Source organism: Ranitomeya variabilis, chromosome 3, assembly GCF_051348905.1.
Source record: "Ranitomeya variabilis isolate aRanVar5 chromosome 3, aRanVar5.hap1, whole genome shotgun sequence".
NCBI lineage: Eukaryota > Metazoa > Chordata > Amphibia > Anura > Dendrobatidae > Ranitomeya > Ranitomeya variabilis.
The window spans coordinates 745,473,431-745,489,435 of NC_135234.1; the positions used below are offsets into that span (position 1 = coordinate 745,473,431).

The 16,005-nt window shown below is 40.2% G+C and overlaps 1 protein-coding gene across 1 annotated transcript in view; it reads right to left on the reverse strand.

The window, feature by feature from the left end:
- The window catches only part of LOC143817276 (melatonin receptor type 1B), a 185,085-nt gene that overhangs the window by 80,135 nt on the left and 88,945 nt on the right, over nucleotides 1-16,005 (reverse strand). The window lies entirely within an intron of this gene.

The following is a 16,005-nucleotide window of genomic DNA, read 5'->3' on the forward strand; positions in this document are numbered from 1 at the left end:
AAATTCCAAGTGCAATGAAATTGCAAAAAAAGTGCAATCCCACACTTGTTTTTCCTTTTTTTTTGCTAGGTTCACTAAATGCTAAAACTGAACTGTCATTATGATTCTCCAAGTCATTACGAGTTCATAGACACCAAACATGTCTAGGTTCTTTTTTATCTAAGTGGTAAAAGAATTAACATTTTGCTTAAAAAAAAAATTGTGCAAGTTTCTGAGACCCGAAGCGTCTCCATTTTTCGTGATCTGGGGTTGGGTGAGGGTTTAATTTTTGTGTGCCGAGCTGAAATTTTTAATGATACCACTTTTGAGCAGATACGTTCTTTTGATCACTCGTTATTGCATTTTAATGCAATGTCGCGGCGACCAAAAAAAGGTAATTCTGGCGTTTTGATCTTTTTCTCGCTATGCAGTTTAGCGGTCCCTGGTTAATCCTTTCTTTATTGATAGATCGGGTGATTACGAACATGGTGATACCAAATATGTCTATGTTTCAGTTTTTTATTGCTTTATTTTGATTGGGCCAAAAGGGGGTGATTTGAACTTTTATGTTGTTTTATTTTTTAAAATTTTTTTAAACACATTTTTTTAAAATTTTGGCATGCTTCAATAGCCTTCAAAGGAGGCTAGAAGCATCCACTATTCGATCACCCCTGCTACATAGAGGTAATGCACAGATCACCTCTATGTAGCTAAATTATAACATTACCCCGGAAGCCCACCACAAAGCTGGGGATACTGCCAGATGACGTACTATCCCGGGGGTTAAAAAAAATTGCACCATTTCCGAGACACGTAGTCTCTATTTTTCGTGATCTCGGGTTGGGTGAGGGCTTATTTTTTGCGTGCCGAGCTTACAATTTTATTGATGCTATTTTGGTGCAGCTACAATCTTTTGATCGCCCATTATTGCATTGTAATGCAATGTTGCGGTGACCAACAAAACGTAATTCTGGCGTTTTGACTTTTTTTCTCTCTACGCCATTTAGCGATCAGGTTAATCCTTTTCTTCTATTGATAGATCGGGCGATTCTGAACGCGGCGCTACAAAATATGTGTAGGTTTGATTATTGTATTGATTTATTTTGAATGGGGTGAAAGGGGAGTGATTTAACCTTTTATATGTTTTTTATTTTTTTTAAATATTTTAAAAACATTTTTTTTTATTTTTTGCCATTCTTCAAAAGTCTACATGGGAGACTAGAAGCTGCCATAACCCGATCGGCTCTGCTACATACAGGCGATGATCAGATTACCTGTGTGTAGCAGAATACCTCACTTGCTATGTGCGCCGACCATGAGCAATCCGGCAGTGACAACCATAAAGTAGTCCTCTGGTTGTCACACCAACCCATCGGTGACCCGCAATCACATGACGGAGGTCATTGATGGGCGAATTTCCAGCCCAATGGCCAGAAGATCGCGTTAAATGCCGCTGTCAAAGTTTGACAGTGACATTTAATGGATTCCTCCCACGGCCGTTCCAGGCGCATATCAGCTGTTCAAAGCAGCTGACATGTGCCAGAAAAGATACCGGCTCAAACCTGGAGCCCACATCAAATGGAGAGAAGCGACCTGCGCAATAATAGTACGGCGCAGGTCACGAAGGGGTTAAAAAACCACATGGGGTCCAACCTATTTTTAATAACTAGCCAAGCTGGGAGCTGTCTGCTTTGCTTTTGCTGGTAATTAAAAATAGGGGTAGCGGAGGTACCCTAAAAAATGCAATGGGTTCCCCCCATTTTTAATAACCAGCAAAGGCAAAGCAGACAGCTGGGGGTTGATATTAATAGGCTGGAAAGCGACATGGATATTGGCTCCTTATCAGTCTAATAAGACCAGCCCTCAGCCGCCCCAGAAATGTCGCATCCTTTTGACTCTGGTGTTTAGCCTTGGCTCTTCCCGATTTCCCTGGTGCATTGGCAATCGGGGTAATGGGATTTTGGGGTTGATGTCAGCAGCTGGCCCTGATATCAAGCCCATGTGTAAGTAATGGAGAGGCCTCTGTCAGACACCCTCATTACTAACCCTGTAGCCAAAAGAAATAAGCACACACACAAAAGTTATTTATTTGAAATAATCAGTCCCCGACAATTTCACTCGTTTACCCATTTATTAAAAAAAAATAATATTAATAATTCTCACCGGTCTGCCATAGTCTCCATCTTCTTCCTCCAGTGTATGGCGGTCTATTCGGAAAATGAAACTCCATACACTGGAGCAGCAGCCACTGCTGGGTCTCATGCTGTACTCCATGAGACCTTGTCACTGTGAACTTTGTTGACATCAGTAAGGTTACCTCAATTCACAGGCGCTGATTCTCATGAGGGCAGCGCGAGAGCTGAAATAATGAGCGGTGACATTTTCAATTTTTCAAGGACAGAATACAAAATAAATCTATTTGATTTGTTTGCCATAATCAGCCAAGATATTTTTAGCTCAAGTACAGACTGCAATGACCGGACCACCGCAAATCTCCTGGGCCGAACACAACAGTTTAGAGAGACTCATGGCTAGCCTGAACATTGCTGTTCATACTTGGCTTTTTTAGGCATAGACAGTGAATTGCAACCACAATCATCCATTTTGGAGGCTATTAAGAGGTACATTTGGACAAACAATTGGAAGAGATACCATATTACATAGTTACATAGTTATTAAGGTTGAAGGAAGACTGTAAGTCCATCTAGTTCAACCCATAGCCTAACCTAACATGCCCTAACATGTTGATCCAGGGGAAGGCAAAAAAAACCCATGTGGCAAAGAGTAACTCCACCATGGGGAAAAAAAATTCCTTCCCGACTCCACATACGGCAATCAGACTAGTTCCCTGGATCAACGCCTTATCAAGGAATCTAGTGTATATACCCTGTAACATTATACTTTTCCAGAAAGGTATCCAGTCCCCTCTTAAATTTAATTAATGAATCACTCATTACAACATCATACGGCAGAGAGTTCCATAGTCTCACTGCTCTTACAGTAAAGAATCCGCGTCTGTTATTATGCTTAAACCTTCTTTCCTCCAGACGTAGAGGACGCCCCCTTGTCCCTGTCTCAGGTCTATGATTAAAAAGATCACCAGAAAGGTCTTTGTACTGTCCCCTCATATATTTATACATTAAAATAAGATCACCCCTTAGTCTTCGTTTTTCCAAACTAAATAGCCCCAAGTGTAATAACCTATCTTGGTATTGCAGACCCCCCAGTCCTCTAATAACCTTGGTTGCTCTTCTCTGCACCCGCTCCAGTTCAGCTATGTATTTCTTATACACCGGAGACCAGAACTGTGCACAGTATTCTAAGTGTGGTCGAACTAGTGACTTGTATAGAGGTAAAATTATGTTCTCCTCATGAGCATCTATGCCTCTTTTAATACATCCCATTATTTTATTTGCCTTTGTAGCAGCTGCCTGACACTGGCCACTGAATATGAGTTTGTCATCCACCCATACACCCAGGTCTTTTTCATTGACGGTTTTGCCCAGAGTTTTAGAATTAAGCACATAGTTATACATCTTATTACTTCTACCCAAGTGCATGACCTTACATTTATCCCCATTAAAGCTCATTTGCCATTTATCAGCCCAAGCTTCTAGTTTACATAAATCATCCTGTAATATAAAATTGTCCTCCCCTGTATTGATTACCCTGCAGAGTTTAGTGTCATCTGCAAATATTGAAATTCTACTCTGAATGCCCCCTACAAGGTCATTAATAAATATGTTAAAAAGAAGAGGGCCCAATACTGACCCCTGTGGTACCCCACTGCTAACCGTGACCCAGTCCGAGTGTGCTCCATTAATAACCACCCTTTGTTTCCTATCCCTGAGCCAGCTCTCAACCCACTTACACATATTTTCCCCTATCCCCATTACTCTCATTTTATGTAACAACCTTTTGTGTGGCACCGTATCAAAAGCTTTGGAAAAGTCCATATATACTACGTCCACTGGGTTCCCTTGGTCCAGTCCGGAACTTGCCTCTTCATAGAAGCTGATCAAATTAGTCTGACATGAACGGTCCCTAGTAAACCCGTGCTGATACTGGGTCATGAGGTTATTTCTCTTCAGATACTCCAGCATAGCATCCCTTAGAATGCCCTCCAGGATTTTACCCACAGTAGAGGTTAAGCTTACTGGCCTATAATTACCGAGTTCAGTTTTTGCCCCTTTTTTGAATATTGGCACCACATTTGCTATACGCCAGTCCTGTGGTACAGACCCTGTTATTATGGACTCTTTAAAGATTAAAAATAATGGTCTATCAATGACTGTACTTAATTCCTGCAGTACTCGGGGGTGTATCCCATCCGGGCCCGGAGATTTATCAATTTTAGTGATTTTTAGACGCCGCTGTACTTCCTGCTGGGTTAAGCAGGTGACATTTAATGGGGAATTTTTATCACTAGTCATTTTGTCTGCCATGGGATTTTCTTTTGTAAATACTGATGAAAAAAAGTCATTTAGCAGATTGGCTTTTTCCTCATCCTCATCCACCATTTCACCCAGACTATTTTTAAGGGGGCCAACACTGTCATTTTTTAGTTTCTTACTATTTATATAGTTAAAGAATATTTTGGGATTATTTTTACTCTCTCTGGCAATGAGTCTCTCTGTCTCAATCTTTGCTGCCTTGATTTGCTTTTTACAGAATTTATTTAATTTTCTGTATTTATTTAATGCCTCCTCACTACCTACTTCCTTTAATTCTCTAAATGCTTTCTTTTTGTCCCTTATTGCGCCCCTTACAGCTCTATTTAGCCATATTGGTTTCCTCCTATTTCTAGTATGTTTATTCCCATACGGTATATACTGTGCACAGGTCCTATCCAGGATGCTAATAAACGTCTCCCATTTTCTTTGTGTATTTTTGTGTCTCAGGATATCGTCCCAGTTAATTGCACCAAGATCCTCTCTCATCCGTTGGAAATTTGCCCTCCTGAAGTTTAGTGTCCTTGTCACCCCCCTACTACCCATCTTATTAAAGGTTACATGAAAACTTATTATTTTGTGATCACTATTCCCCAAGTGACCCCCAACCCTTATATTTGATATGCGGTCTGGCCTGTTGGTTAATATTAGGTCTAGCACTGCCCCCCTCCTTGTTGGGTCCTGAACCAGTTGTGAAAGGTAATTGTCTCTCATAGTTGTCAAAAACCGATTACCTTTGCTGGAACTGCAGGTTTCTGTTCCCCAATCTATTTCAGGGTAGTTGAAGTCCCCCATAATAATGACTTCTCCTTGAGTCGCAGCTTCATCTATTTGCTTTACGAGGATATTCTCCATTGCTTCCATTAGTTTTGGAGATTTATAACAAACCCCTATCAGTAATTTATTATTTTTTCCCCCTCCCCTTATCTCCACCCACAGGGACTCTACATTTTCATTAAATTCACCTATATTATCACGCAGGATGGGTTTTAAGGAAGATTTTACATACAGACACACCCCTCCCCCTCGCTTATCTGTACGATCATTTCTGAACAGGCTATAGCCCTGCAAGTTAACAGCCCAGTCATGGCTCTCATCCAGCCACGTCTCAGATATCCCCACCATGTCATAATTATGCTCCAACAACATTAGTTCTAATTCATCCATTTTGTTGGCGAGGCTTCTGGCATTAGTATACATGCACTTGATGTTACTCTCTGTACCTCTATTCTTTCTTAAATTACTAACTGTTCTAACCCCACCCCCCATGCCACCGCCACCCCCAACTTCCTTATTTGTGCCCAGGTCTCTATCTGCACTATCTTCCCCTCCTATAAAATGAATACCCTCCCCCCCATTCCCTAGTTTAAACACTCCTCCAACCTTCTAACCATTTTCTCCCCCAGCACAGCTGCACCTTCCCCATTGAGGTGCAGCCCGTCCCTAGCGTAGAGCCTGTAGCCAACTGAGAAGTCATCCCAGTTCTGCAGGAACCCAAACCCCTCCTTCCTACACCAATTCTTGAGCCACAATATATTGGTGGCCGATTTATTAAACAATTTGGTGTAAAACTGAAATTAGGAAAAAAAAATTGTTCCACAGACAGTAGAGGTAAAATTATTGCAACATTTAGTGTTTTTAAACCAGCTCCAATTTTTGGAAAATTAGATAGAACCTATTGGGCAGAGTGGTTCCAATGTGTCTTACGATGCATGGAATGAGTCGGTAAAAATAGTGCACATATTGCCAAATTTATTAAAAGAGCGCATGTAGCATAACATATTGGGGCAATTCTGTAGGTATGTTGTACATTTTCTTGTATCTCCTTATGACTTGCATTCATGCACGCCAATTATGAATTCCAGAAAATTGTATATTTTTTGTTGTACTTTATGTTTCCACATTTCTGATCTAAGGGGAAAGGTTTGCATTTGTGGAGAGTGATATGCCAGGCCTGGCACAAAAGTATGAGGATAATTAGATCCTTTGGATGCTCCTCTGGGAAATTAAATAAGCAAATTGTCTCTTCAGAGAGTAACTTGAACTGTTGGAAGCAGCGATCCTACATGTCATTATCAACCCTTTAACGAGCCTTGCAAGATGACTTGGGATAAAAGCCAAATCAATATCTGAATTTACAGACACGGTACTTTGTGATATTGCCACTCGTCAGTAAAGAGTATGAGATCTGATTTGGAAGGGCTAAGACTGTGATCTAAAGGGGTAAGGTTTCTCCTTGTGGAAAGTGACATGCCAGGTCTGGCATGCCAGTATGAGGAGACTTAAACTCTTACAAAAATGTCTAAGAGGTTCTTAGAAAAAAATGAGTCCAAGAAGGGTTGGCCAATCTCCAATGCACGTTAGATGTCTCCTAGAAAGCAGTTTTTCTCCAACATTTTCTTTGCCGTGATGTCCCAGTTAGAGATGAATTAAAAAAATTTGAGTAGAATTGAATTCTACTTGAATTATACTAAAAAACCTTTGTAAGTCCCTTTTGCGCATATTCAGCAAATTTGCTTGACTGTAAAGAGCCATTCAAAGGTTAAAAGAAAACAATGTGTACTCATGTTTCTCAGCTCTCCTGCCTCTCCGCTCCTCACTATCACACATCCAGTCTTCTTCGCACCTTATCACAGCCGCAAGCGCCGAATTCCCAGGCTTCTGAGCGTTCTGAGAGATAGAGGATTAGACAAGACTGGACCAAGCGTTCCAGGAGTTAGGAGATAAAGGTATACATATGCATGCATACCTTTATCAGCATAAATGAGTACACCAAATTGACAAACAAGATTTTAATGAACATCTCACTGAACAATTTCCAAAAAATAGATAAGACTGTTTAATAAAACATGACAACTCATAACATGACAGTATGGTTAATAATATAACTGTCTTTACAAAATCTTCAGTTTTACTCAAATTAGTTGATGTAAAAAATGAATACACCTCACTGATGATGTGAAAGTGAATACATCGAGTCTTCGAGGCCTGGAATGAACAAGTTGGCGATGTATTGCAACATATCAGATACTAGCGAATTAAAGGAATATAGATACTCAATAGCATAAAACAAAAGTAAATTTTATTTAGAAATACAAAAAAATATATTGTGTAAGTAAAATACAACAGCATGACAGAATGCATGGCAAATTCCAGCATGCGGACAGGAGGAAGAACGACCAGTACACTGAGAGATAGGGCACACTACCGAGTCTGACCTGGGTGAGTCTAGAGTGGTATAATACGATATGCTTAATCTGAGGTAAAAGTCACAGAGGTTACCTCCCCTTTGAGAAAGCCATCGTGCGAAACGCGCGTCAGGGGTAGCGGGAAGGAAACACACAGACCGTGACCAACTATGGGTAAGTCTCCATTAGGTGGAGGCCATTGGCAATATTTATCTATGAGTATGTAGTATACGGAGAGGGCGGCGTTCCCTCTGTGACTTTTACCTCAGATTAAGCATATCGTATTATACCACTCTAGACTCACCCAGGTCAGACTCGGTAGTGTGCCCTATCTCTCAGTGTACTGGTCGTTCTTCCTCCTGTCCGCATGCTGGAATTTGCCATGCATTCTGTCATGCTGTTGTATTTTACTTACACAATATATTTTTTTGTATTTCTAAATAAAATTTACTTTTGTTTTATGCTATTGAGTATCTATATTCCTTTAATTCGCTAGTATCTGATATGTTTCCTTGGGAGTGATGCTCCTCTAGAGATTTTTCTTACATTGGGAGAGCTTTTTCTGACTACTTATCATGCTCTCAGCCATTTATAGATGCTTATTGATTATTGTGTATAGATGTATTGCAACATTTGTCTTTTTTTATTCTTTAAAAAAAAACTCATTTAGAGTCATCATGGATGGAGAGTGATGACAGATTGTCTCTTCAGAATTCCACATATGTGTTCAGTTGGGTTCAGATCAGGAAACACTTGGCCACTGAACCTCTTTCACCCTGTTCTTCAGAAATGTGTGCTTTGGATCATTGTCATGTTGGAAAAGATCATGTCTAACACAGTACATCTGTGAATTCATGATCAATGAAGTGTAGCTCTCCGATATCAGCAGCCCTCATGAAGCCCCACATACCTTATGGACACTGTCACCACCATGTGTCACTGTAGGCATCATACATTTCTCTTTGTACTCCTCACCTTTGTGACACCATACAGTTTTGAAGCCATCACTTCCAAAAACATCTCATCACACCAGAGTATAGAGTCCTAGTAGTCTTCATATATTTCAGCATGGGCCCTGGCAAATTGAAGGGACTTTTTTGTACATGAGCTTTAGGAGAGGCTTCCATCGTGAAATACAGCCATGCATGCCGTTCCTCTGCATTGTACAACGTATTGTGTCAAGGGAAACACTCACCCCAGTTTGGATTTCCACTCTTTAGCTAACTGTAGTGAACTTGCATGTCGATTTTCTTTAACCACCCTTCTCCGAAGATGCTCCTATTTAGATGTTATCTTCCATAGTTGCCCGAACATCTCTGTGAGATGGTTGCCATTCCATTTTTTTCCCTACATTTTTATTTCAATTTTGCTCCAGTATTCTGACTGATAAGTAAAGCTTAACTGATCTTCATGTAGCCTTACCCTTTCTTGTGTAAAGAAATTATTTTCTTTCTCAGGTCTTGTGACATTTCTCTTCCACATTGTGCCATTGCTGACAGCTACGTCACGGCCTTTTATAGTCACAGTGTAAACAATAATTAGACTGACCTGTGATTGAGTAACGTAATTGGAATTTTGTAATCTAAAGTTTGGCTTTATGGGTGAGAGAAACCAGCACCAAACATCATGGGAAATACCTTTTGCAGTCTCTTGTAGCAAGCAGCAGTTCTTATAGCTTCTCTGACCTTATGCTTCACTGAGGCGGAAAAGCATCATGTGGAATCCAGAGGAGAAGAAAGGAGCAAGTGGCACTGGGAGGTCAGTTGAACATGAATCTTCTTTTATTTGAGACAATACATGGACGCAGGGCAGTGGGTAACATTGTGGACAATGGCCGTTTCATGTCAATCAGACAAGATTTTACCCGCTCCCCTGCATCCACATATTGTGTCAAATAAAAGAAGGTTCATGTTCCACTGACCTCTAAGTGCCACTTGCTCCTTTCTTAAACTTTAGCTTTGCTCCTAAGACTTTTTTTTGGGGTGCAATCAGTTTTTCAATATAGTCTTGAACTAATTTGTTAGGAAAATTACTTTTTTTGTAAATGCAAAATTACTAATTTTGTTTCCTACAAATGGACCAGATTTGTGGAAGTATTTTTTATTACGGTAACGTACAAAATGTTGATTCTGAAGGGAAACTGAAGGTTTTTCTAATAAATCTGGTAGGGTGTACAAAAATATATATGTACTAGCTGAAGAGCCCGGCGTTGCCTGGGCATAGTAAATATCTGTGGTTAGTTATAGCACCTCACTTCTCTTATTTTCCCATCACGCCTCTCATTTTCCCCCTCACATCTCTCATTTTCTCCCTTACACCTCTCATTTTTCCCCTCACTCCTCTTATTTATCCCCTCACTCCTCTCATTCCCCCCTAACACTTGTCATTTCGACCTCACATCTGTCATTTTCCGATCACTCCACTATTTTCCCTCACTCCTCTCATTTTGCACTCACACCTTTTCATATTCACCTCACACCTCTCATTTTCCCTTCAGCATATACATGTTTGTCATCTCCCTTATATATAGTATACACCTGTATGTCAACTCCTGTATATAGTATATATCTGTATGTCGTCTCCCCTGTAAATAGTATATACCTGCTGTATGTCATCTCCTCCTGTATAATGTATATACCTATGTGTCATCTCCTCCTGTATATAGTATATACCTGTATGTCATCTCTTCTGTATATACTATATACCTGTATGTCATCTCCTCCTATATATAGTATATATCTGTATGTCATCTCCTGTATATAGTATATACCTGCTGTATGTCATCTCCTCCTCTATATACCTATGTGTCATCTCCTCTTTTATATAGTATATACCTGTATGTCATCTCCTGTATATAGTATATACGCGTGTCATCTCCTCCTGTATATAGCATACACCTGTAAGTCATCTCCTCCTGTATATAGTATATACCTGTGTGTCATCTCCTCCTGTATATAGTATGTACCAGTATGTCATCTCCTCCTGTATATAGTATATACCTGTGTGTCATCTCCTCCTGTATATAGTATGTACCTGTATGTCATCTCCTCCTGTATATAGTATATACCTGTGTGTCATCTCCTCCTGTATAGTATATACCTGTGTGTTATCTGCTCCTGTATATAGTATATATCTGTGTCATCTCCTCCTGTATATAGTATATACTGTACGTGTGTCATCTCCCCTGTATATAGTACATACCTCTGTGTCATCTCCTCCTTTATATAGTATATACCTGTGTGTCATCTCCTCTTGTATATAGTACATACCTGTGTGTCATCTCCCCTGTATATAGTATGCACCTGTATGTCATCTCCTCCTGTATATAGTATATACGCGTGTCATCTCCTCCTGTATATATTATACACCTGTAAGTCATCTCCTCCTGTATATAGTATATACCTGTGTCATCTCCTCCTGTATATAGTATATACCTGTGTGTCATCTCCCCTGTATATAGTATATACCTGTGTGTCATCTCCCCTGTATATAGTATATACCTGTGTGTCATCTCCCCTGTATATAGTATGTACCTGTATGTCATCTCCCCTGTATTTAGTATATACCAGTGTCATCTCCTCCTGTATATAATATAATAATATAATAATAATTTTTATTTATATAGTGCCAACATATTCCGCAGCGCTTTACAACTTATAGAGGGAACTTGTACAGACAATAGACATTATAGCATAACAGAAATCACAGTTCAAAACAGATACCAGGAGGAATGAGGGCCCTGCTCGCAAGCTTACAAACTATGAGGAAAAGGGGAGACACGAGAGGTGGATGTATATAGTATATACCTGTGTGTCATCTTCCCTGTATATAGTATGTACCTGTATGTCATCTCCCCTGTATATAGTATATACCAGTGTGTCATCTCCTACTGTATATAGTATATACCTGTGTGTCATCTCCCCTGTATATAGTATTTATGTGTGTGTCATCTCCTCCTGTATATAGTATATACCTGTATGTCATCTCCTGTATATAGTATATACCTGTGTGTCATCTCCCCTGTATATAGTATATATGTGTGTGTCATCTCCCCTGTATATAGTATATACCTGTGTGTCATCTCCTCCTGTATATAGTATATATGTGTGATCTTTCCTGTATATAGTATATACCTGTATGTCATCTCCTCCTGTATATAGTATATACCTGTAAGTCATCTCCCCTGTATATAGTATATACCTGTATGTCATCTCCTCCTGTATATAGTATATACCAGTGTGTCATCTCCTCCTGTATATAGTATATACCTTTGTGTCATCTCCCCTGTATATAGTATATATGTGTGTGTCATCTCCTCCTGTATATAGTATATACCTGTATGTCATCTCCTCCTGTATATAGTATATACCTGTGTGTCATCTCCCCTGTATATAGTATATACTAGACTGTGGCCCGATTCTAATGCATCGGGTATTCTAGAATATGCATGTCCCCGTAGTATGTGATTCGCGGCAGACTGTGCCCGTCGCTGATTGGTCGAGGCAACCTTTATGACATCATCGTCGCCATGGCAACCATTATGACATCATCGTCGCCATGCTGTGCCCATCTCTGATTGGTCGAGGCCGCCCGACAAACCGTCGACCACTCCATATAAGGTATGGTCTACAAACCGCCAACCACTCCATATAAGGTATGGTCTACAAACCGCCGACCACTCCATATAAGGTATGGTCTACAAACCGCCGACCACTCCATATAAGGTATGGTCTACAAACCGCCGACCACTCCATATAAGGTATCCTGTTTGTAGACCATACCTTATATGGAGTGATTTCCAGGACAGACAGACAGACAGACAGACAGACAGAAAGACAGACAGACAGACAGACAGACAGACAGACAAACAGACGGAAAAACCCTTAGACAATTATATATATAGATGTGTGTGTCATCTCCCCTGTATATAGTATATACCTGTGTGTCATCTCCCCTGTATATAGTATATATGTGTGTGTCATCTCCCCTGTATATAGTATATACCTGTGTGTCATCTCCCCTGTATATAGTATATATGTGTGTGTCATCTCCCCTGTATATACTATATACCTGTGTGTCATCTCCTCCTGTATATAGTATATATCTGTGGGTCATCTCCCCTGTATATAGTATATATGTGTGTGTCATCTCCCCTGTATATAGTATATACCTGTGTGTCATCTCCCCTGTATATAGTATATATGTGTGTGTCATCTCCCCTGTATATAGTATATACCTGTGTGTCATCTCCCCTGTATATAGTATATATATATATGTGTGTCATCCCCCTATATATAGTATATACCTGTGTGTCATCTCCTCCTGTATATAGTATATATCTGTATGTCATCTCCTCCTGTATTAGCCCTCGTTCACACGTTATTTGGTCAGTATTTTTACCTCAGTATTTGTAAGCTAAATTGACAGCCTGATAAATCCCCAGCCAACAGGAAGCCCTCCCCCTGGCAGTATATATTAGCTCACACGTACACATAATAGACAGGTCATGTGACTGACAGCTGCCGTATTTCCTATATGGTACAGTTGTTGCTCTTGTAGTTTGTCTGCTTATTAATCAGATTTTTATTTTTGAATGATAATACCAGACTTGTGTGTGTTTTAGGGCGAGTTTCATGTGTCAAGTTGTGTGTGTTGAGTTGTGTGTGGCGACATGCATGTAGCGACTTTTGCGAGATGAGTTTTGTGTGGCGACATGCGTGTAGCAATTTTTTGTGTGTCGAGTTGCATGTGACAGGTTAGTGTAGCAAGTTGTGCAGCAAGTTTTGCGCATGGCGAGTTTTGCACGTGGCGAGTTTTATGTGTGGTGCATTTTGAGTATGTGCAAGTTTTGTGTGAGGCAACTTTTGCATATGTTGCAACTTTTGTGCATGTGGCAATTTTTCTGCGTGTGCAAGTTTTGCATGTGACGAGTTTTCAATGAGGTGAGTTTTGCACGTGTGGCGAGTTTTGCATGTGAGCCTAGTTTTGCATGTGGCGAGTTTTGCATGTGGCGAGTTTTGCGCATGGCAAGTTTTGAGCGGCGACTTTTGTTTCGACTTTTATGTGGTTAGGTTGGTGTATTTGTGGTGAAATGTGTGCTGAGGGTGATACGTGTTCAAGCACGTGGTAGTGTGTGGCGCATTTTGTGTGTGTGTTCATATCCCCATGTGTGGTGAGTATCCCATGTCGGGGCCGCACCTTAGCAACTGTATGGTATATACTCTTTGACGCCATCGCTCTCATTCTTTAAGTCCCCCTTGTTCACATCTGGCAGCTGTCAATTTGCCTCCAACACTTTTCCTTTCACTTTTTCCCCATTATGTAGATAGGGGCAAAATTGTTTGGTGAATTGGAGTTAAAATTTCGCCTCACAACATAGCCTATGACGCTCTCGGAGTCCAGACGTGTGACTGTGCAAAATTTTGTGGCTGTAGCTGCAACGGTGCAGATGCCAATCCCGGACATACACACATACACACACATTCAGCTTTATATGTTAGATATATAAGATATACCTGTAAGTCATCTCCCCTGTATATAGTATATACCTGTATGTCATCTCCCCTGTATATAGTATATACCTGTATGTCATCTCCCCTGTATAGAGTATATACCTGTATGTCATCTCCCCTGTATATACCTGTATGTCATCTCCCCTGTATATAGTATATACCTGTATGTCATCTCCCCTGTATATAGTATATACCTGTATGTCATCTCCCCTGTATATAGTATATACCTGTATGTCATCTCCTCCTGTATATAGTATATACCTGTATGTCATCTCCTCCTGTATATAATATATAGCTGCATGTCATCTCCTCCTGTATATAGTATATACGTGTATGTCATCTCCCCTGTATATAGTATATACCTGTATGTCATCTCCTCCTGTATATAATATATAGCTGCATGTCATCTCCCCTGTATAGAGTATATACCTGTATGTTATCTCCCCTGTATATACCTGTATGTCATCTCCCCTGTATATAGTATATACCTGTGTGTCATCTCCCCTGTATATAGTATATATATATGTGTGTCATCCCCCTATATATAGTATATACCTGTATGTCATCTCCTCCTGTATATAATATATAGCTGTATATCATCTCCCCTGTATATAGTATCTACCTGTATGCCATCTCCTCCTGGCTGTCAATTTGCCTCCAACACTTTTCCTTTCACTTTTTCCCCATTATGTAGATAGGGGCAAAATTGTTTGGTGAATTGGAACGCGCGGGGTTAAAATTTCGCCTCACAACATAGCCTATGACGCTCTCAGGGTCCAGACGTGTGACTGTATAAAATTTTGTGCCTGTGGCTGCGACGGTGCAGATGCCAATCCCGGACATACACACACACATACATACACATTCAGCTTTATATATTAGATGGTAACATCACAGCCATACGGATTTATAGAGAAAAGTTACTAGATCATTTTATCATAATGTGAAAACAACCCCACAAAATAACTGCGGAATTGCTGTTTATTTCACAGATTTTCTTTTTGACATTTTTTTCAGTACATTATACAGAAAAATGAATGGTGTCATTCAAAATTACAACTCAGTGAACAAAATACAAAATCACATCCCTGTCTCCACGGGATTGACTGGATAAATAATGATTATGATAACTGAACATGTAGGATGCAGTAGAGTTATCACATTTTCTACAGTATGCCTTCTGGGTCCACTCATTTCTCACACCACTTCCTCTTTACCGTTCATTTCTGCGTAAAGACAGATGGGTAGCTGGGCCCTGGGCCAGGAGAACCAACACCTGATTGTGACTATTGTAAAGAGCGGTTTGTTAGCACTCACAGCAGAAGCACAATACAGTCCCGGAAGAAGATCTGGCAGGCGGCCACCAACACGGTAGGCAGCATCGCAGGAACATGGTTAAGCGTGATTGTTACCATGAAGCTGACAAGTTAAAATGTTATGTTCAGATTATAATCTTCTCATTGCCAACAGCGTCATCCCTGTGGAGGTAATAAGAAAAAATGGAAATCTACTACATGGCCCCTTTCCAGCTGTGTTCATTTAAGCTGCAAAAAAAGGGTTAATCCATGCAACTGTTCAGGGCCAGAAATAAGACCATAAACTTTCCTTCTAACAAAGTTTCTTTTGTCTATATTCTTTTTATTTGTTTTAACCATTGATTAAAAAGGGAATATCTGATACACTATAATTCTTAGATGTGTTGACAGTTGCCTCCTAAACCAATGGCGGTCATCTTACCATATGAAGAGGACCTTTCCTGGAGTCTGAAGATCGCAACGTCTTACGTTTCTGGGATGTACGTATGGGTCTTGAGGCTGGCAGTGTCCCACCATTGATATAAGGCTGAATAGAGCTCTTTACTATGTAGTATACGGA